The 21,915-nt window shown below is 42.7% G+C and overlaps 1 protein-coding gene across 14 annotated transcripts in view; it reads right to left on the reverse strand.

Annotated features, from left to right (window-relative positions):
• The window catches only part of Klf12 (KLF transcription factor 12), a 425,271-nt gene that overhangs the window by 343,078 nt on the left and 60,278 nt on the right, over positions 1–21,915 (reverse strand). For 6 of the 14 annotated variants that reach the window (XR_015638054.1, XM_087585858.1, XM_087585851.1 and 3 more), the window contains exon 2: positions 14,699–14,834. The gene's annotated coding sequence lies outside the window, so the exon portion shown is untranslated. 14 annotated transcript variants of the gene reach the window in all.

A 21,915-nucleotide genomic window follows, 5' to 3' on the forward strand; every position in this document is an offset into this window, starting at 1 on the left:
ACAAACCATCTAAGGATGAATAAGGCCCCCACTGTAACAAACTCACCTAGAGGACTGCTTTCTCAGATCCCAGAGGACCAGAGCTCATTTGGGGAATAGAATGAAATGTACAGGCTTCCACTGAGAGATCATCCACCCAGGGAAGGGGAGGGACTCGGACAGAGAAGGGCATGAAAGAAATGGCTGGCGTGCGAATCCAGGTACCGAGCATACAGGCTACCCACTGCTCTCTAGTTCTAGAAGTTTAAAGTTCTTAAGTTTAGAAAGTGATCCTACAGAGAAGTGCAATCAGCCATGGAATAAATCCTCAAAGATGGCTCCTGCCTGGATAAATAGTTCCCCTGTCCAGGGGCCCTGAGAGAAGCCCAAAGACAAGCTCAAACAAAAACAAAAAGCTGATTGGTGGTCCAAGCAGAGACAGCAGACTTCCTTAAAGCACTCCACAAGTGGACACTGAAAGGACAGGATTCTTATCAGAACAAGTGTTCCCGGCAATTAAAGATGACAGTGATAGACAAAACAAGGAGCACATAGATAAGAAGGGAAGGTGTGGGTTTTGCTTTGATTTGTTTTTGTTTTTGTTGTTTTTATATATATTTTAGAAAGGAAGCAACAGAAGCTAAAAGGAGGCGGGCAGTGATAATAAGAATGAAAATTGAAATCTTGGCCTAAGATATCCAACATCTGAGTAGGAAAGTTAGAAGAAAGCATGGGCATAGTAGGAAACCAGACTCAGACAGGACCCCCATATCCCCTATGCTCATTTTATCAAACTCAGGATGCTGTGATAAATGTCTGCAAAGATATCTTTAAAAGAACTGTATTCTAATCCTAGCACATCCCAGAATCATCAGCTCTAGCTCAATTTGGGTCAAAGAGATTTCTATATTTGAAGTTAAAACTCCTTAAAAGGAAGGCTTTAAGGTTACTGATGACAGAGGCCACTTAGTTGCTTAAAACTAAGGCACAGGGCAAACAAGCACATGAAGGTGTGTCATTGAGACACACAGAAGGTCAGGGGTATGGCATGTTGCTAAGACCCTGAAGAAGACGAGCTGAAGAGAAGTGAATTAACGAAAGAATGGTGCTAACAGCATCCAAGTGGAGACTATGGTGAAAGAATGCTTCCAAAGGCCAAAAGAAAATTATCTCCTGTCCTGAACAGTACATTCAGACACACTGTGCAACATGTGTGAACAGAGTGTGCTGAAGACACTAGATTCCAGTGAACTTTTCTTGTATACATTATGTATCAACTTCACATGGTTAGCAAAGAGGAGAATAGACAAAGAACAGATCAACCACAAGCTAAGGAGACAGAGAACCTGGGAGAAGAAGGCTTGGTAAGGAGATTCCTGAGAGAGATAGGCACATAGCCGAACTGACACAGCATCCTGAAGAAGGAGGGTAGAAGAGAATTCTTCTTGCCTCTGAAAACACTGGAAGAAGTAGGTCATGATGGATCTGTGGTAGCAGGATGAACACTGGAACCGAAATCAGGAACGAGCTCCAAGACATGGAACTGTGGATACAAGCCCCAAAGCCAAAACACCGAAGGCAAAAATAGAGAGGGGGAATACATGGAACTCAAGAGCTCCTATACAGCCAAGGGAACTGTCAAGAGATCAAAGGGATAACCTCGAAAATGGGGAAATGTGTTTGTAAAGCAAGTACTGGAAATGTGATAAAAAATGGAAGGCACAGCAATGGGAGCTGAAGGCATCTGAGGACCGTGGTCGCCAATGAGGAAGGTTAATGGTTATGTACTACCTGAGAGAATTAGTCCCCTGAAGCAAATCTTCGCTGCACTTTTCCAAGTTTTCAACTCAGTGCTCTAGGGCAGCAACACTTCTGTGCAATCATCTGAGCACAGATTCAGTAGAATCAAGGACTGCAGTTTCTAGACAAGGTCACCTCCTCCCAACATCTGTCCTTCTCCCTTTCTATAGCCAAGCAAAAAGGACAAGGACTCATGGCTTTGTCCTTCATGCCTAGAATTCTTCACTGTTAAGCCACACAACCCACCTTCCTGGCTACTAGCTCATTCTTAACTCCAGGTCTCTGCCAGGCAGTAGATTTGTTTCTTCCTAAGACTTCCAGATGTTTCCCTCACTGCTCCTATTGTGTAGCCAGAACTGCTAACCCCTGAGTCTATTACAAATGCCCATGGCAGATTAAATGTCTGCCAACCCTGGAGAAAGGCGATGTATCAAACCTTAAACATTACCATCTTCATTCTAATGTCAAGTTTACCATATGCTGGTAATGATCATCTCCAAATAATTGCTGTAATAAACTAAATAGCTAAAAAAATTAAGAGGAACTTATTTTTCCCCTTTTAACTTTCATATTCAGATGTCGAATATTTGGGAACAAGATTTCTGTTTTCATTCACATTATCCCCACCTCCTTTGGCATTTTAACCCTTAAAATATCATCTAAGTAAACCCAGATAAAATGTTCATAGCAATTAATAAATATTCACTTGTTATTTATAATGAAAAACTGTCTGTATTCAAAATATATTTTGCACGTATGCAGTAACATTGAAGTAAGATAGATCTATTTCTCTGTCATTAACCATAGCAACCTTAATAGGGAGAAACACCATTTTTTTTTTGTCTTTTCTACTACCACTACTAATGACAACCACAGGGTTATTCTGTGCCAGGCACTGTCTGTAATAAGTCTTTCCAATGTATTAAAGAGTTGAATGGTCCTAGTAAGCCCTGAGCTCAAGTTTACTTCATTACTTCATAGATGAGGAAATAGAGAATACAGAGAAGTTACAAGACTGTTGGAGCCAGACAATGAGGAAGCAGTGGGCCAGAAGGGAAAGCTGAGTCTTGGGGTAAGCATTACACGCTCTGCTCCCACAGCCCACCCCATGGTTCTCCTAACGTGTAGAACAGTTTGTGAAGGGTGGAGACTGTGTACCCGGAACATTGAACTTAGCACCCTCAGACACTTTAACCAGTATAGTACGAATGCTTGCAAGTCTGAATTAGCAAATGAATGTATTTAGAGCAGAAGGTGTTTAAAAGGCTGGAGATGGAGCTCAAGAGTACTTGCTATCCAAGGACCTGAGTTGAAACTCTAGCACCCATATTGAAGGCTGGGAGTGGGGGATACATGGTGCAGCAAAGTGCTTGTAAGGGTGTGGGGAGGCAAAAGGACTTTAAGGGCTAACCACCAGGTTAGCTTCAGGATCAGTGAGAGGATCTGTCTCAAGGGAATAAAATAGAGATAGAGAGGGACACCTACCTTCTCCCTTGGCCTCCATAAGCACACACACACACACACACACACACACACACACACACACGCTCGAGTACATACCACCCATGCGCATACAACACTGACATAAACACTACAACGCCCATTTCATGATCTGATCTACTTCAATTACTTCTGATTTTTACCTTCTCTGGGGAATCTTGGACCCAGCAAACACTTGCTCACACTCGTCAAATTAAATAGGCTTAGGGCATGTTACATTTGAAATGGCTCCAGGGTATCCTCCATGGTTATTTCATGCTAGTCATAGTTTCAAAATTCTTATTACAGAGCGACAGTAAACAAAATAGAAAAAATCCATTGTTATCTCCAAAGACCGACAGCCAACAGGCCAGTCAGAATAGCTGAAGAAGTGCAGAGAACTCAATTACTCAGCTTCAGAGAGAGTGGAAAGCTAAACAAGGGCTGGATGAAGCAGACATACTTTCTGCACAGCATTAAAACTCCCAGATCAAGCCCCTTCAGCTTGGCCTACATCAATTAGCATGTTCCAGGCCACTAAATCCTGGCTAGAGAGAGCATGAAACACATATCTGTTTTAGATGAATGAAAACAGTGTGTGTGTATGGGGTGGGGGTGGCACTTTAGAATCAATTACAACTGTCTCATCTTAGAAATTAAAACACGTTCAGAACTTCCACAGGGGAGAACACAATTTTGAAAATAAGGACCCAGGTGTCTAGTGATAGTCCTCTACTAACAGTGTTTTGAGGTTGTTAAATTAGGGTTTCCTGCCCATTTCCCTACAACCATTAACACCAGCAGCTTCCATTTGTGGAAAAATGACTTACTTTTTGATCAAACTACTTATATCTCGCCTCCTAATAAAAGTAAAGGATGTTACTCTTACTTCTTTTCTAAAAATCACACATGAGGTCTAACCAGATGGCTCATCAGGTAGAAAGCTCTTGGCACTGCACAATGCAAGCCTGAAAGTCTAAGTTAGATTCCAGGAAACCACAGTAAAGGTGGAAGGAGAGAAGTGTCTCCAAAGTCACACAGTGTGGCAAATGCTCACCCATACAAAAACAACATGCACACATACGCATCTGTACACACAGATACACACAAAGACACTTCAAGATCTAACTTTAAAATCATACATGAGCTTAACTGTCTTCAATACACATCTAGTCCCCTATTTCAAATTACTGAACACTTCGGTGTCAAAGCAACACAAGGTTTAGCATACTGCACTCTGGGATGATGACACATACACACTGGGCTAAAAACATCACTGCAGAGCATTACACACACCAGCCTCTCCATGAACGTAAAAGGGGGTTGGTAGTTCACATGCAGTAGGGAGTGAAAGCAAAACAGACAAGGCACATGTCCTCTTCAAGAGCATCTAGCATCCAACACAGGAGAAAGCTCCTCAAGTCTCAAGGCATCAGCCCCTGACAACACTGCTAAGTAACCTTGGAGAGAATCGAAAACAAAGCCACCAAAAGAAAAACCACTTCAAGTTTTAATATGTCAAGTTCTGCCCTTTGTGTGCTCACGGAAATGACTCGTAGCCTTAACATCAAGTAAATTAGCAATTTAGAGTTCTATTTCTCAAATAGACCCGTGAATTATAGTCCCTTGAAGGAAAAGGGAAACTCTCATGGCAGATCATTAAAAGGAAAAAAAAATGACGGGTTATAGTAAGAAATAAATATGAGAACTTTACTTAACCAGGCACTATGGAGACTGAGACAGAAGGATGACTGAGAATCAGAGGCCAGGAGTTTTGGAATGATTTCTTAGCCCCAACATGGGCTACACAGTGAAGGGTTGGGTTCCATAGTGAAATCTTGCTTCAAAAGATGAAAATATATGTATATATATATATGGGAAACCGAGACAGCCATGGTCGCCTTGGCTCCGAGTATCTGACAATACTACTCAACACACTTTCATGCTTCTCTTTGAGATGGGGCAGAAAGCAGCCAAGCTCCAACACCATGTCTGACTTCTCTGCCATTGTACATATAAAACACACGTCATTCATAGAGAGAGAAAACAAGCTGTAGGTACAGCCGAACACCCTTTAACCTACTTTCTGTGGTGTTTTTCAGGGCACTCTGCCTTGGGGCTAGTCTGAGCCTCTCTGAAGCCAAAAATCACAGTGGCTCAGATCAGCAAAGGCCAAGATGTATTTCTATATTCCCTTTGGTTACAGGAAAGGACAGGTAAGCACTGGTGGGAAGCAGGGAGTTCAATCAGTATCATTTTAGCCTAAAACTGGAGTTGTTCCAGAGAACATGTGGTTAGTAAGCAGTGGCTATCAATCGGGGAGCCCCAGGGAACAGACATACAAGATGAGTTAGGAAGGACTCAGAGAAGGTACGGAGGATGCCAATCAAACACTGCACTGGATGCATGCAGGTGGGCAACAAATGCAGACAGGAAAAATCGTGAAGGGCCCAACTTAGAGCATCTACAACCCAAATAACCTGAGGTACAGGGCAAAATGAGATGGTCTGAGACAGGGGATATACCTGCAGACACCTACTTAAAAGGGGAAAGAAGCTAGAAGCAAACAGCTCCCGATCATGGGTAACTTTATGAGGATGTAGATGTACGGAACGAGGAGGGTGAAAGAAAAAGTGGAGGAAGGACAGAAGAAGGAGGAGGAGACAGGTCAACAAGTAGAGTGAAGGAGAGGGAGATGGTAAGCCTAGTAAAAGAAGACAGACACCCCAAGGATCAGGCACAGCAGGAGTCCATACATACATATAACCCAAAGTCCACCAAGCCGGCCGCCATTTTTTTCTGAAGCATCTGTTAGATTTGGTGCAGAGTGCTTGTGGAAGATTCATAAGACCTGTTCTTCACTGTTCACTTATCGTTCTTTTTACAGCAGAGACTAATAACACTGCACATGGTGTCTGATGAATTAAGAATTGAACTTCCACCCCACAAGCTGTAAATATCATGCAATAGGCTGCCTTGTGTGTGTAAGAATTCGATTGAACACAAAGAGCTCCAGGCACAGAGAAGAGATGTGAAATCTCCCTATTTCCCAGGCACTGGTCTATAAGGGCTTAGAAAAATAATGTGTGAAGATGAAAATTGTGTTACCAATGATGCTGTCAAGCTAAAATAATGTTTTTTCAAAAACTCCAACAAACCCCAGCTCGCCTAAAATCCACTGGACTGAAACACTGCATTTACCATAATTGGCTCTGGCTTCGATCCTACGTGTAAAAGAAGAATGGAAAAATATTCAGAATCCATGTCTGTCTTCCTCAGGAGGAAGGAGGGTGAAATGCACGTCACTAGAAAAATAAATCTGCATCCTTGCACCTCCCTGCTGAGGCCTGGAAAAGGAGGAGAAGAGCAGACCTGGGGAAAATATTAATATTAAGTCTTTAGATGAGCCAGAGAGGCCCAGAGCTGGGGTCTGAGCACAGGGCCAGAGAAAGCCAGAGGGTGGTGCAAAGCCACGAACAAAGACTTTTTGAGAGAGAGAGAGAGAGAGAGAGAGAGAGAGAGAGAGAGAGAGAGAGAGAGAGAGAGAGAAAGACTCACTGATCACAGTGACCTGCCAGGCACAGGCTTCTGGACCTTTCCAAAAACATGCACTAATATTTGATTGCAGGCAATTTTGTTTCTGAACTTATGAACTTTTCACTTTTCCTTGTTATCATAAAGTTTACTCAACAGAGCCTTAATAAATAAAAAGAGAAGAGACAAAGCAAAAAAAGAGAAAAGATAAGAGAAGTCTAATGGAGCTGTGTTAGTGTTATGTTGGCAGGAAGGTGCAATGTTCAATCCAACCAGTCAGGTCAAGGTCAAAGCAGGACAGATCCAGTTGCCTGCAACCTTCAACCCATTCCTCATTTGCATGTCCCCCAAAGAAACTTGCCCTGCATAAAATAAGCTCAGTTATGTGTTCCTAGCCAGTACTAAGCCCTGAGTTTTAACCCCAGCACCACACAAAGCTGGGTATGGTGACACACATCTATAATACCAGTGAGCAAGAGACTGTGGGTTTCAAAGTGTTCTTCCAATATAGCACACTGAAGGCCAGCCTTAGTTATCTGAGGCCCTGTCTCCAAAATAAAGACGGGGAAGAGGACAAAAGGAATGAAAGGAAAGATGGGAGGAAAGGGAAAGACAGGAAGGGAAGGGGGGTGGAAGGGAAGTAAGGAGGAAATGGGAGGGGAGGGGAAGGGAGAGGAAGGAAAGGGGAAAGAAGGAGCAAAGAAAAGCAGTCCAAGGATAAAGCTCAGTGGGGAGTGATGCTTGGCACAGGACAAGCCAGAGGTGGGAACGGCAGGAGGATTAGAAGTCCAGCAGTATATAAAAGGGTCCAAAGGAATTTCCCTAATGATCAGACGCCTGAAATAGTCCCCAGACGACCTCCCCCTCACAGAAACAGAGTACGGGGCCTGAGAGGAAAAGACCAGCAAGCTGCAACTTTGAGCCGAGATCCCCGCCCCCACACTCTGCTCTTTGCAGTGGCACTGCCCTCTCGGCAGCTTTTACTCCTTGAACTTTCCTGCCATACTGCTGCCTCTGAGAAGGGGAATTATTGAGGGAACAGTACCATACATGAGCTGATTATATGCCTTGGTTCTCCCAGGTTCCCTGCAATGTTCAGAACAAAAGAAAACGCCTATTGTTAAAGTAGGGCCTCAGACTGCCAATAAAATAAAATTCTTCTTGGGCCTAGAGAGCAGGTGCAGCAGTTAAGAGCTACTGGTCCTGGATTGGATTCCCAGCAAACACGTGGCAGCACACAACTACATGTAAGTGCAGTTTCAGGTGACATGACATTGTCTTCTGGTCTTCATGGGCACCAGGCATACATGTGGTACACACAGATATATGCAGAAACAACAACAATGACAACAGCAACAACACTGAATCCCATGAGATAAAAGCAATAGCCCTACTCCTCAGAGCAACAGTTCACACTGAGTTACTTCTTGTCATGTACCCTGAACCATATCAGGCATCTCAGACCTCTTCCAACCTCTCAAGGATGCTTTCAGGTAAGTGCTATCATTACATCCATTCTGCAAATAAGGGGCCGAGGCCCTGATATGCTAAGCAACTTGTCCCATTCCCATAGCAATGAGAGTGGAGATGGGGTTGATCGATTCATGGTTCTAGATCCTGGCTTTTAACTACTTCAGCAAGAACCAGGATCTACAAGAATCTTATAAACACCAGGAACCAAAGAAACCAGGTCTAGGAAAGCTTCAAGATAAACACATTAGGCTTCTTCCAAATCTACCCCCAACACAGGGACAAGGAAAGTGAGTTACTAAGCAGCCTTCATTAGAATATACTGAATTAAATTCCCAGGATGCTTGGATTCAGGACAAAAAGATACAGAGATGCCTTGGGGGCTCTCGGTTTCTTCATCTGCAATTGTAAATGCCCCAAATGCTACCTTGGCTTCAGTCATAAAATATATTACTGCAGAATCAGAGAAAACCCCAAACTTTCCTGATTTCTTTCTGTCCAGAACCAACTGGTGATCTTTGAATAAATGTCTTGTGGGCTAGCTCGAGGGAAACTATAAAGATTACACTACCATGAATCTACCGTGCTGTCCATTGGTACAATATCTACCAGGCTAATTCAAAGGAAGTTAAACAAAGATTACATTACTGTGAATATACTTTACTGTACACAGGCACCACATCTACCAAGACCATATGCCCATTCACACCTTGACTTTATATTATAGGGTTAAGATGGTCACCATTATTTTGAATAAAAAATGGAAAGGTCCTGTCTTTCTAAGTATAGATTTTTAATCAGCAAACAGAAAACTATACAGGCTTTCATAGGAAATATACTGTTCTGAATTTGGGGGTTTGGTTTTGTTTCTCTGGCCCTAGGGCTTGCTACTCAAAATGAAAGTGCCTTTGGAATCATGACCGAGATGCTGGCTACCCTGTTTCCAACATGCAAGGTAGCTTCTTATCCCTGGATTCATTGCAAAATAAGGGCAGAGACCTAGCAGCTGGATGTGATGCTGCTAAAGGACTTCATGTTTCATGAAATGTCTCGGGAGAGGGCACCCCCTGCTTCTACAACAGAAACATTTCCCTCTGCGGGGTTGAAAAGGAGATAATTTCTTACACTCAGAACTCGATCTCATTATCTCTAAATTTATCTCTATTTGGTTGATGTTTCTAAACTTTTTCCCCCCGAGTCTCAAAAGGGATGAAGAAGCTGTACCTACAGTTTTAGATCATGTCACCAGTAGTTAAAACAGCATCGGGCAGAGGAATCTGTACTCCATCAAATATTCACTTACACTTTTGTTTTTCTTAAAGATCGGTAATGACAAAGCCTACAGGCAGAGCGCATAGAAAATTAAAATGCATTTCAGGTCATTACCAAACACTTTTTCTGAAAAACAGATTATTTTTATAAGAATTTAAAACACAAGTTTCCAATATTTCTTCCTACTATTGGTTTTTTGGGGAAGAGACTCACTGTCCATGTTGAGTGTGTGTGTGTGTGTGTGTGTGTGTGTGTGTGTGTATTTGTGTGTATGCATGTAGATGTGTGTGCATGTATTTCTATTAGTTCATTATCTCCTAAAGCATTAGGTCAGCAAAGTACAGCCCTTGCCCTTCTGACCTATAGTGGTTAATAAAGCAGTAAGACAAAGAAAGGAAAAATTCAAAACATTTTATGTCTCAGGGTGTGGTTCCTTTGGCAATGTGCTTGTCAGGCATGGACAAGGTACAATGACCAGTGCTGTGAAAGCCAAGTACAGTGGTTTGTGGTTGCCGTCCTTGCACTTACGAGGCAGAAGCAGGAACATTAGAAGTTAAAGGACATTTTCAGCTATATTGTAAGTAAGGTCAGGCCAGCATAGGACACCATAGACCCTGTCTCAAATCCTAACAACAACAATTTGTCTTCTGCTTTGTGCCAGTACCATGTTTACAACCCGTGTATCTTATCATGGTGGACGGGGATGGTCACAATGGGGGAGAAATGGGAGGTCTCCTTAAGGGGCTGGGTATAGATCCAATCTACACCATCCCAGCCTGGGCCATTACACAAGCCCTCCGGTTTCTCAGAGGTGCCAGAGGCACTAGGTGGGAAACAGGGATGCTGTCAGTCAGCAGGGAAATTTTCTGCCTCTGAAAATGTCTCTGCGCTTCCTCTGTACAGCACCTCCAGCTGCCTCTGCGCACCCGCCGTGTCAGGATTAAAATAGCTGTGGCTTGATGACTTCACTAGTTCTCACAAGCGGGCCAGTTGGCAGAAGGCAACTGCTGCCTGCTCCTGAAGGGAGGATTTGGTCTTTCTTATTTGTTTCTTTCCTTATACCCCCTAATATGAATACTTGGTTTCATTTTGACTCTGAAAGATATTTCCTTTCTGAGGTTCCATTCGGCCCGAACTTCATGCAGATTTCTCCAAATCCCTTTAAAAGGCTCGAGCTAAAAAGAGGTCACTGGAAGCCAACACTGAACATTCAGACTGTATTATAATTTCTGAGGTGAAACTTCAAGGACATGAAAACTACTGGGCTAGCTAACCTTACGTAACCCAACAGTGTTTCGTTTATTAGTGAGCAAACACCTCACCCAAAATTTTAGTGAGACTTGATAATCAGCCACCATTTTTAACCTGTCATTTCTTGTGTTTACTCTGGTACCACAAGTGATGATGTCAACACAGAGTACCAAAGTAAAAAATGACCAATTCCAATCACAGTAAGAGGACAGAGGGCTTTAGAAGATGATTTTTCCCCACCAGAGCTAACTTAAATAAACTGTGAAATTAAAGAGGAAATCTGCAAAAAGCATTCACGAAACAGAAACAGTGTGTTTCTCAACCAAATACCCAAACCTTATTCGAGCATTTTGAATTTTCCCTTGGAGTTTTTCACTTCCTTTTATAATTTACCATGCATTAGGAAGAAAATCTTCTTCTAAAAAAAAAAAGAAAGAAAGAAAGAAAAGAAAAGCGGGTCTCTCTTCTGCTCCAGGATCATAACTCACTGCTGCACTTTGAGTCCAAGAGAGCATTTAGATTAACTGCTTCAGTGCCCTATGGACACAAGATTTATATTCAGAAAAGACTCCCATATGACTCTGGGGATATGGAGCTAATGAAATAATGTGGCTCACTGGTTAAAGATGGCTGCTCTGAAAGGTACAATCACTGCCCCGAGGAGTGGAAGAAAGTCACTCACCCTCTTTTCCTGGCCCACCCACCTCCATCCCTCTCCACTATCCTGGGTGCCTCGGCATCTGCAGTGATGACATCTTACGACCACTCCTTCAGCCTATACATCACAGAGAACACCCCAGTGAACAGGAAAGTACCTACAGGACAGGGAGTTTTAAGATGTCCTCCAATGGTGTGCTCATTGCACAAGCATCTGCTGACTATCTCATGTGCCGCGAAAATGATGATGTGCTGTCTACAAGGACAAAATAGATACCAATGTAGTCTTTAAGAACTTCACCCAGGAGCTGAAAAGAAAAGGCCGAGCCAGTAAGATGCAGTTTGCCCAAGCATGGAGATCTGAGCTCAATGGTCAGAACTCACATAAAAATCCCGAGCATGGATCCCTAATACTAATGCTGGAAGGCCAGTAAGAGACCCTGGCTCAAGAAACAGGAAGGATGGCTCCTCTTACAACAGAGGTTCACCTTTGGCCTTCGCACACTTGCACATACAAGTATACCCAGACACAAAGAAATTCACTCAGTCCTTTCTTTAGGTAAGTACTGTACAACTACATGGCTTTAACACCAGGACAGCTACCATCACAGTATATGTGTGAGCCAAAGGTCAATGCTGGGCATTTCCTCGATCCCTCTACATCTTATTTGCAAAGGTTTTCTCTCTGAGTCTAGAGCTAGCCAATTGGCTACACTGCTGTCCGTCAAGCTCTGGAGATCTGTCTCTGTCTGCTGCCCTGCTCCTTGCTATCTTAGGCTTACAAAAGCATCCACCACACCCATCTCTTTCTGCTGGTGCTGGAGATCACAGCTACAGGGAACATGCTTGCTTGGCAGTCATTCTATTGAATGCGTGGTTCCCAGCCCTTGAAATCTTTTTATATTAATCTATTGTGATGCTTGGCTTTCATGATCCTTTATTCTAGATTTAGAATCACCCTGGAAACGGGTTTCTGGGTGTGTCTATGAGAATTTCCAGACTGAGCAAGGAAGACCCACCCTGAGAGTGGGTGTCGCCATTCCACTTTCAGAAGGAAGAGAAAGCAAGCTGAGCACCCAGCAGTCATTTCCCACTGCTTCCTGACTTTGGAGCCACTCTGACCAATCAACATCCATTCCCATCTCCATGTCTTGCCTGCTCTGCTGGGCTGAATCCTTTTTTCAAATATAAACTGAATATCCTTCTTTGCACAAGTTGCTTCTTGTAAGAAATTTGGTCAAAGCAAAGAGAAAAGTAAACCAGTACACTGATGAAAATAATCTGGAAGACGTTGCTATAGTTTGGAGGGAAAGCTCATGAGATTTAGAGTCATCCTTGAAGATAAGTTGTCAGCTCCAGAAGCTGACAAAGGGACATGGTAAATGTGAGCTCTAAAAGCCAATAATAAAATATTATTATAAATAAAGACATTCACACAGTGACTAAACAAACTGAATGATCAGTGATGGTATCTTCAATCAACATCAAATTTTAGAGCCATAAAAGGTCCTCTGTGAACTTAAAACTCTCACCTTTTACTAATAAAACCTAGAACAGTTGAGTGGCTGTTGCCCAGTGACAAAGTCACATAGATATTAAGTTACCATCTTAGATCCAACACTAAGCATTATTTATCCTGCCTTTTCCCCACAATTATACCCTAAGTTGGATGCACACACACATATAAGTATGCTAGTCTGCATCTGACTTATATTCTAACACACTTATACGGGCATACATATGATACTTGTCTGCATAACACAGACACAGCAAATATTACATTAATGTCTATTTTATATATGTGCAATTAATCATCCTACCACAACATATTATATACATCCACTCCTACATTAGTATCTGTTACATATATGTGTAATTTACCATCCTAAGCCCACATATTATGCACACCTAATATTGCATTAGTGGTGGAATCATATGCATATACCAGTATACACATCCAACTGCTGGACACAATCACTACTCACATACATGTTCCATATTATCCTGTATCTGATTTCTCCAGGTATAAGTGTTCCTCGTGGCCATTCAGAGCCTATGCCACCTGGGGATCCAGTCCATATATATACAGCCACCAAACTCAGTCAATATTAATGAAGCCAAGAGGTGCATGCTGACAGGAGCCTGATACAGCTGTCTCCTGAGAGGCTCAGCCAGAGCATGACAAATACAGAGGCACATGCTAGCAACAAATCACTGAACTGAGAACGGGTCCCCATTGGAAGAGTTAGAGAAAGGACTGAAGTAGCTGAAGGGGCTTGCAACCCCATAAGAACAACAATACCAACCAAACAGAGCTCCCAGGAACTAAACCAGTACCCAAAGAGTACACATGGACAGACCCATGGCTCCAGCTGCATATATAGCAGAGGAAGGCCTTGTTGGACACCAGCGAGAGGAGATGTCCTTGGTCATGCCAAGGCTGGGCCCCCAGTGTAGGAGAATGTCAGGGCGGGGAGGCAGGAAGGGGGATTGTTAGGAAGTAGAACACCCTCAGAGAAGAAGGGGGATGGTGATGGGATAAGGGGCTTATGGACGGGAAACTGGGAAAGGGAATATTATTTGACATATAAATTGGTTTTTTTTTAATCCATTTTAAAAAAAATGTTTTTTTAAAGATTTATTTATTATATATGAGTACACTGTAGTTGTCTTCAGACATACCGGAAGAGGGCATCAGATCTTATTACAGATGGTTGTGAGCCACCATGTGGTTGCTGGGATTTGAACTCAGGACCTCTGGAAGAGCAGTTGGTGCTCTTAACCACTGAGCCATCTCTCCAGCCCCTAAAAAAAATTTTAAAGTGTTCCTCATTTGTATGCACACTTCTGTTGACATGGACACACATAAAGAAGCTTTGTATCTGTTTGTAAAGTTAGAAATGCAAATGCAAGCAAATAACCCAGGGAACTATATAAGAATTAAAGCCAGGTAATTCACCTGGACTTATTTACATTCATGGCCTCCCAGAGACCGGCGTGTAAAACCAATGAGGAATGTAAGATGAGAAGAGAACACGCGTATCCAAGGGCAACAACTTCTGGTTTCTAGTTCATGCCGAGGAGGACACTGGTGCTTCTATTGTACCATTTTCACACTGTGGGGCAGGTAATGGACAAAAACAGAAACTATGCTTCGATTCCAGGTCTGCATCCTAAGATAATTTCCAGTTTCTGAGCGTATATGGTGCAGGGTGTGAATGAGCAACACGATTTGGGATTCCAGCTAGAGTGTTACCTGAAGGATATTTTTCCACCTACACCAGAGCTGACAATCCACGAGCCCTTGATGACCTCTTTTGACATACAAAACTGGGATTCTCACAGCATTTACAAGGAGCGGGGATAAGATGCTCTGGGGGTTTCTTGAAGGCCTGTGTATGAGAAATTGAGAGAAAAAAAAAACAATCAAATTCTTCTTGGCAACTAGCTAATACAGTCTGTCACAAGCACCTAAAATATCCCTAAAACTGATGGAGAAGTACCCAGGGAGACCTAAATGGGGTCTAGAGGCCCTGCAGGAACATGGAAGGGCAAAAACAGAGATTACAGTGTGTGTTCAGTAAGGCCTGTGGTCCTGGAGACAAGACTAAATGTAAATACAAAAAAAAAAAAAAAATGGAAATTCTAAACCCAGTGGCTGAGGGCTCACACTGTACAATGTAAATTTTCAGAGTCTAGTGAACCACAGAGGGGGTACTATGACCTTTTGCTTTCTTCTTGAAGCTATATGTACTATGAGATTACCCTACTTTTTACTTAACCATAAATTAGTCCCTTTTGTCAGTAAGTATGAGCATTTCCAATGCATGTGTGCATTATATGGAACGGTCTTCTCCATAGCCGAACCATGAGGCATCACTTTTATCATCCTCTGGGTAATATTCTCACTGTTTCAATGAGGATATAGAAACACAAAGACTAATCAGAAATACCATACTGAGTTTGCACATCTCTGGGTTTCTTAGGTAAAACTCAGTGACAGAGTTACTGGCTGGAAAAGAGGCCTTTGACTTGGAACATGCTAATCTCTCCAGCCTTGGAGGACTGCTATAAAGGTCACAAGTCAACTCTTTAAAAAGAGGCATTATTTTTCAAAGAGAAATGTACGGCTTTAAGCAAATAAACCACAGGTACTTTGCAGTCCATTTTAAGGAGATTATTCACTGCCTAAGATAAGGATCAAAAAGAGCAGGCTCTGGGCAGATACTTGGGGGATAGACTAGGGAAGGGCACAGACAGCAAACTGATGTGCAAAAACTGCAATTCCAGTATGGGGTGCCACACTTCAGAGGGGGAAACAGGAAGAATATGAACTCAAAGCTATCTTTGGCTACATAAGACCTAGCCTGAGCTACATCAGATCCAGTCTTATCAACCACACTAAGAAAATAAAGAGAGCCCTTCTGTCAAGGAATACAGACAGACACACATGCACACATGCACACACACACACACACACACTCACGCTTTCACACACATAAAACACCAACGCACATACACACACATACACTCACACACACTCACATACATTCTCACACACATATACACACACTCACACACATACACTCACACACACATTCACACATTCTCACACACATACACACAGTCTCATACACAGTCTCACACACACACTCATACACACTCACATGCGCTCGCTCTCTGTCTCTCTCTCTCTCTCTCTCACACACACACACACACACACACACACACACACACACACACAAATCTTCAAAGTTTAGTGGGCTAACTACAAACTAATAATCTGCCTGCCAAGAAAGAATTTAAGTAAGCTTGTGAAGGGTTCCAAAGTCAATTAAAAAACAAAAACTAAAATGTTGCCTCACTAGATAAAGGCCGAAGAAAATAAAGTAAGTTTTTGCAAGATGAAAACGAATATGTGTATAAAAGGATGATTTTCTTGACCTATATTAAAAAGTATTGTAAATATGAAACAAGTTACAGAAACTCAAATGGTGATCATCTTAAGGATGAGTCTAAACCTAATTATTAAACCAGATTGTCTATCAGAGCTAAGGACTCATGGTAGAGTCAACTGACAGTTTGGCAAATATAAATTGTGTACACTGCATTCTACAAAAAGGAAAGCAACTAGTGGGTGTCTGTCCATTCAATTCTCAAAACAATAGGTATTAATTACATAGTATAACTGAGCCCACGCACTGTCTGATGGTTGACAAACTGTCCACTACCTAATACATTTACAATATGTAGCTGGATGGGAGGTGACCCCCCCCCCCAACACAATGACCATGTCAAAGAGTGCGAGGAGACAGACTCTGGGCTAACAGGGAAGAGATAGAACCTTTAAGGAGTGGGGCCTAACAGAGGGAAGCCGGGACACTGGGCTAAGCCTTTGAAGGGTTTATTTTTGACCTAGCCCCTTCCTTGTTTGCTTTCCTCTGCCATGAAGTAAATAGACTCCTAGCTCTCTCCACCATGTGCTCTCTCATTCACACCTATAAGACCAAGTACTGAGGCACTAAACCCTCTCAAGCCATGACCCCAGATAAAACTTCATCCTCACAACTTGACTCTCTAGGGTATCGGGTCATAACAGCAGAATGCCAACTACAGCACTACACACTAAAACCAAAGAGTAGCTCTAGGGATCACACTTTGCTGTGGTTACAGCGTGAGGTAAAGGACAGGGGATGAGCTCTATAAGCTTCCCAGTGTCTGGGAGACAGGTGCTAAACATCTTCATGAATGATGTTCGGGAAGAATGCACAGGAAGATGGGAGGTCTGTTCTGAGCTCTCTGGTTATCGGAATGCCAAGTCACAGAGATTTGCATCCTCCATAGAGTCGGTCTAACAATACGATAGGATCCTTCCAGGCAGCCTTCACTTAGCCAGCTCTCTAGATGAACCAGTGATCTCGAGGTCCTTTGTGAATCGCACTGAAGGATGTACCTGGAGTGTCGCCAAACAGGTGGCTCCTTTGAGCAGACTGAAATCCTCTGCTCCCATCAGCAGAGGCAGACCATAATTAAAGTAGTTTGAAATCATCGTAAACCTGTTTATTCGCTAATACCATATTGTAATGATTGGATTTAATTGAAGGATGACTAAAAACTGTGAAATAATATGAAAAGTAGCGGAATACCCATAGAAAAACAAGTTGATTGCTGTGAAAATGTTCCAAGATGAGCCCACTGTAAAACAGTATTTTCCCTGCTATTGAATAAGGTGTGGGTATTTGCAAAACAATAGGAAAAAAACAAATCACCAAGAGCTTCAAACCTTGACTTCATTTTTAAGAAGGGAACTGAAGGACAATCCAGAGGAGACCAGTTTTGTGAAGAATGATAACACATGACCTAATTTGCTTTTGTGTTACTGTGGTAAACACAAGAAGGGTAGGAGTTCAAGACAGGAACATGGAGGCAGAAACTGAAACAGTGATCACAGAGGAATACTGCTTACTGGCTTGCTTAGACTGGTTTCTTATACAACCCAGAACTTAGCTTGCCTAGAATGGCCGATCTACTATGTCCTTGACATTATGCCCAGGTCTACAGATTTAAAAAAAAAAAAAAGGCAAATTAATCAATTCACTCTCCAAGCACAGTGAGTACTATAAATAAGGGAACGTACCATCCCTGGTATGCAGAGGGTAGGATGCCAGGACGGTAGTAGTGGTGATTTGGGTGGAAACCATAAAGAGGGAATTTTTGTGTTTCTGAAAGCTGTTCAGAAAAAAAGCAGAATGATATAACACCAATATTACAAAATGTAAAATCAACAGGACTTAGTGACTGAGGGGAGATAAAAGCATATGGAATAAAAAATCCCAAAGAGACCATCAACAGGTTTAGGGATTTTTATATACGAGGAAACAAAGACAAAGAATGCAGATGGGAACATTAGTTTGAGATGTTGGACATTATATCCAGGAGGAAATGCTAATTAACAGTTGACTACATTCAAGGCTCAAGAAAAGTGAAGGTGACAATTTAAGACAGAACGTGAACTGGTGGCACAAATGGGCCTACTCATGGAATACAGAAAGAATGGTGGTGGTGGTAGTGGTGGTGGTAGTGGTGGTGGTGGTGGTGGTGGTGGTGGTGTGTGTGTACGTTCATGTGTGTGTGAGAGAAAAACTCTTTGAAACACCAGCTTTTGAGGCAGGAAATGAGAGTCCACTCCCTCTAGGACATGAATTGGTTTGTGACAGACGGAAAACAAGCAAGGGATTGTGGACAAAAGCTTCTATGGAAAGAGTCACCCAGACATCATCATGGTGGTCAACCTCACCTGATGTCTATCTGGAGTGGTCTTTTTCCAAATTTCCTATAGCAAGCCTAAGACATTGATGGTCATGGTTCTGTTCTGTCTGCTTTCTACACTAGAGGCAAGAGTTTTCTCCCCAAATTCCTAGATCTTCACCGTGATAACAGATGAGGCATTCACAAAGGGACAATGTAATTTAGGATTAGTGCCCTCATGAAGGAAAGCCCACAGCCAGGGTTGTAGCTGCATAGTACACCCCCAAGCAAGGTCCGTAGTCAATCCCAAGTATCCTAGAGACACAGTGGGAGTCAGAGCAAAAGTGAGAGGCAGAGACTGATGGACCCACAGCAACCCCTTTGTTCACCTTTTGCTCTATGAGAGGACAGGAAGACTTTGGTCATCTATACCAGGACCTGGCTATGATGGTCTTCTGATCTTAGGTTTCCTGCTAGAAAAATGTGAGCAGAAAAGTTCTCGTAGCACAATGGGAGGGATGAAAGGAGAGAATGGGCAGGAAAAATGGAAGGAGAGAGGAAGCAGGGTCAGGGGAAAGGTGTGCCACTAAGGGAAGAAAACTGAAGAGACAAGCAGTAAGGTAAATCAAACGAAAGCAAGGTCAGGTCTGGCATGATGAAAACACAGCATGTAGCGGTTTGGGAAGCCATGAGCTGAAGGTGTTCACATTAAGTGCTTGGGTCAGGGAGTAAATGGAGATCAAGGAAGCCACTTCAAGCTCTGTTACGGAGCTATCCTACAGCTGGGGAGAAGTTTGTTTCCAAGAGAAAGAAACAGAGTACAGTAATTCTCTTTAAAATATGTACCATGAGCCAACAGCTGGCCTGGCCTACCCAACAAAAACTCACAACAGAGAGCAAGCGAACAGAAATTCTGACATTTTCATCTGGAGGGAAGGTGGCAGATCATAAGCAAAGCTGTCAGCAACAGCCTCAGGCCCAGAGAACTGGCCCCCAACAGGATGTGAGGAAAGGAGGGAGCCTGTTCCAGGCAAGGGGAGGACAGACTGACTGAGGAAGTACCTGAGGTGGTTCTTGGTTTCCAGATAGATGCCTATGATGCTACACCATTCCTCCCTAGGGGAGGGACCTTGTAGCTGCAGAAGGACTGTGGAATGCTCACAAGGGGCCCCTCCTGAGGCTTTACAACAAGTCTGTGACATTTCCTTCATCACTGAGTGAAGGATGCTAGTTTCAGCTTAGTCTCCCAGGGCAGCATAGCTTAAGAGATAAGCTTTACACAGTAAGTTTAGGAGAGGCTGAGGAAACAACTCTGGAGGAAGAGCACTTCCTTTGCAAGTGTAAAGACCTGAGTTTGCGTCCCAGCGTCCACATAAAAAGCTGAATGCAGCCACATCTGTTCTTAACTCCAGAGCTGTGGGAGACAAGGAGGTGGCTGGGACTTGATGACTGCCAGCCTAGCTCCAGGTTCAGTGAGAAAACCTATCTCAAAGAAAGAAACAGCGAAATATGATAGAATAGGCCACCTGATATCCTCCTCAGGCCTCTACACATATGCCACGTAAGTGCTTGTACCCAAATCACACCTACACATAAACCATACGCATGTACTACACACACATGTATACAACATAAGGAAACAGCAACCACCAGCAGCAGAAGACCAAGAGTCACTAGAAGCAACTCATACAGGTTATTAATCTTAATATATTCTTTTTTAAAGATCTATTTAATTTATACGTGAGTACACTGCAGGTGTCTTCAGACACTTCAGAAGAGAACATTCTATTGCAGAGGGTTGTGAGCCACCATGTCGTTGCTGGGAATCGAACTCAGGACCTCTGGAAAAGCAATCAGTGCTCTTAACCACCGAGCCATCTCTCCAGCCCTCTTAATATATTCTTATACACGCACGCTCACACACACTATGCATATATACACAGTATCAAAAACAGGGATCACCAAATAGAACTAGAAGCAAAGCATACAGCAATACCCTTATGGGGCTAAGGGGCTGATGATGATATTGAACTTTACTGAGCTAAAGATTACAATTGCTAACCCAGGCAAGGTGGGTTCCCCGTATGAAAATGGCACAGGATTTGTCAGTCTAAAATATGCCAAGTCATAAGCAGACTCTTAATTGCAATTTGACCGTTACCTCAGGAGCATCTCACTAAACCTGGGGAAAATATAAATAAAAGAAAGGGAATTAATCATTATGTCACATGGCTTGTAGGGAATACTGAAGGCAACGGCCTCAGGCTGTAATCTGTAAGGCTTTACAGATTTTTCAAATTTGTTACAGCTCTTAGAGTTTTAACAAGTGAATAAACGATGAACTAAAATAGATCCGACAACAAATAGTTAAAAGATATCAAGACCCAAGACCCCTCCTGGTGCTACAAGACTGGCCACAGTGCAATGCTACACAGTGATTGCTACTATGTTAAATTGATGCTGATAGGAAAGAATGAACAACTCTCTGAATATTGACAGAAAAGCATAAAACATCATGTAATGAATGAGCAGTGTCTCTTACATTTTCTTTCCTCCCGGAATGATCAGATATTCTGCCATAGGAACTTAGTACCCAGGGTGGAAGGCAGGGGTGGGGCTAGGTCCCCATGACAACCTCACCGCAACTCCCATCAATTTTTCCTCACAGAAGATACCTAAGTAGAAATGTAAGTTTACCTGGAAGCAAAGTCAATGACTGCAGACTCACCTTTACCCCGGATTATATTCCTCTTTTCTAATGATTCAAGTCAATGGTTCTCAACTTTCCTGATGCTGGAGCCATTTAATTATAACTCCTCGTGTTGTAGTGACCTCCAACCATAAAATGATTCTGTTCCTGCTCATGACTGCAATTTTGTTACTGATATAAATTGCGATGTTAATATCTGATATGCAGAATATTTGATATGCAATCGTTGTCAAACCACAGGTTAAGAACCACTGATCCAAGCACATGCCTTCTTCACATGCCTCGTGATTTTTGACAGTTTCAGACATATATAGAATGCATTGTAATCATACTCAACATCTCATTACCCCTGGCAGGCTTCTCTGAACCCCTCTTCTGCCCACCTTGTCCCCCAGTGATTACACCATTAGAGAGAAAAATGTCTCCTCCAGTATGATCAAAGCCATTAGGATCTCACTTTTTTGTCTGTCACAGGAAGTCAGAGTGCCCAGTGTCATGCAGGTACCCACAGCTCT

The sequence above is a fragment of the Rattus norvegicus genome, chromosome 15 (assembly GCF_021556685.1).
Source record: "Rattus norvegicus strain SHRSP/BbbUtx chromosome 15, alternate assembly SHRSP_T2T, whole genome shotgun sequence".
Taxonomy (NCBI): Eukaryota; Metazoa; Chordata; class Mammalia; order Rodentia; family Muridae; genus Rattus; species Rattus norvegicus.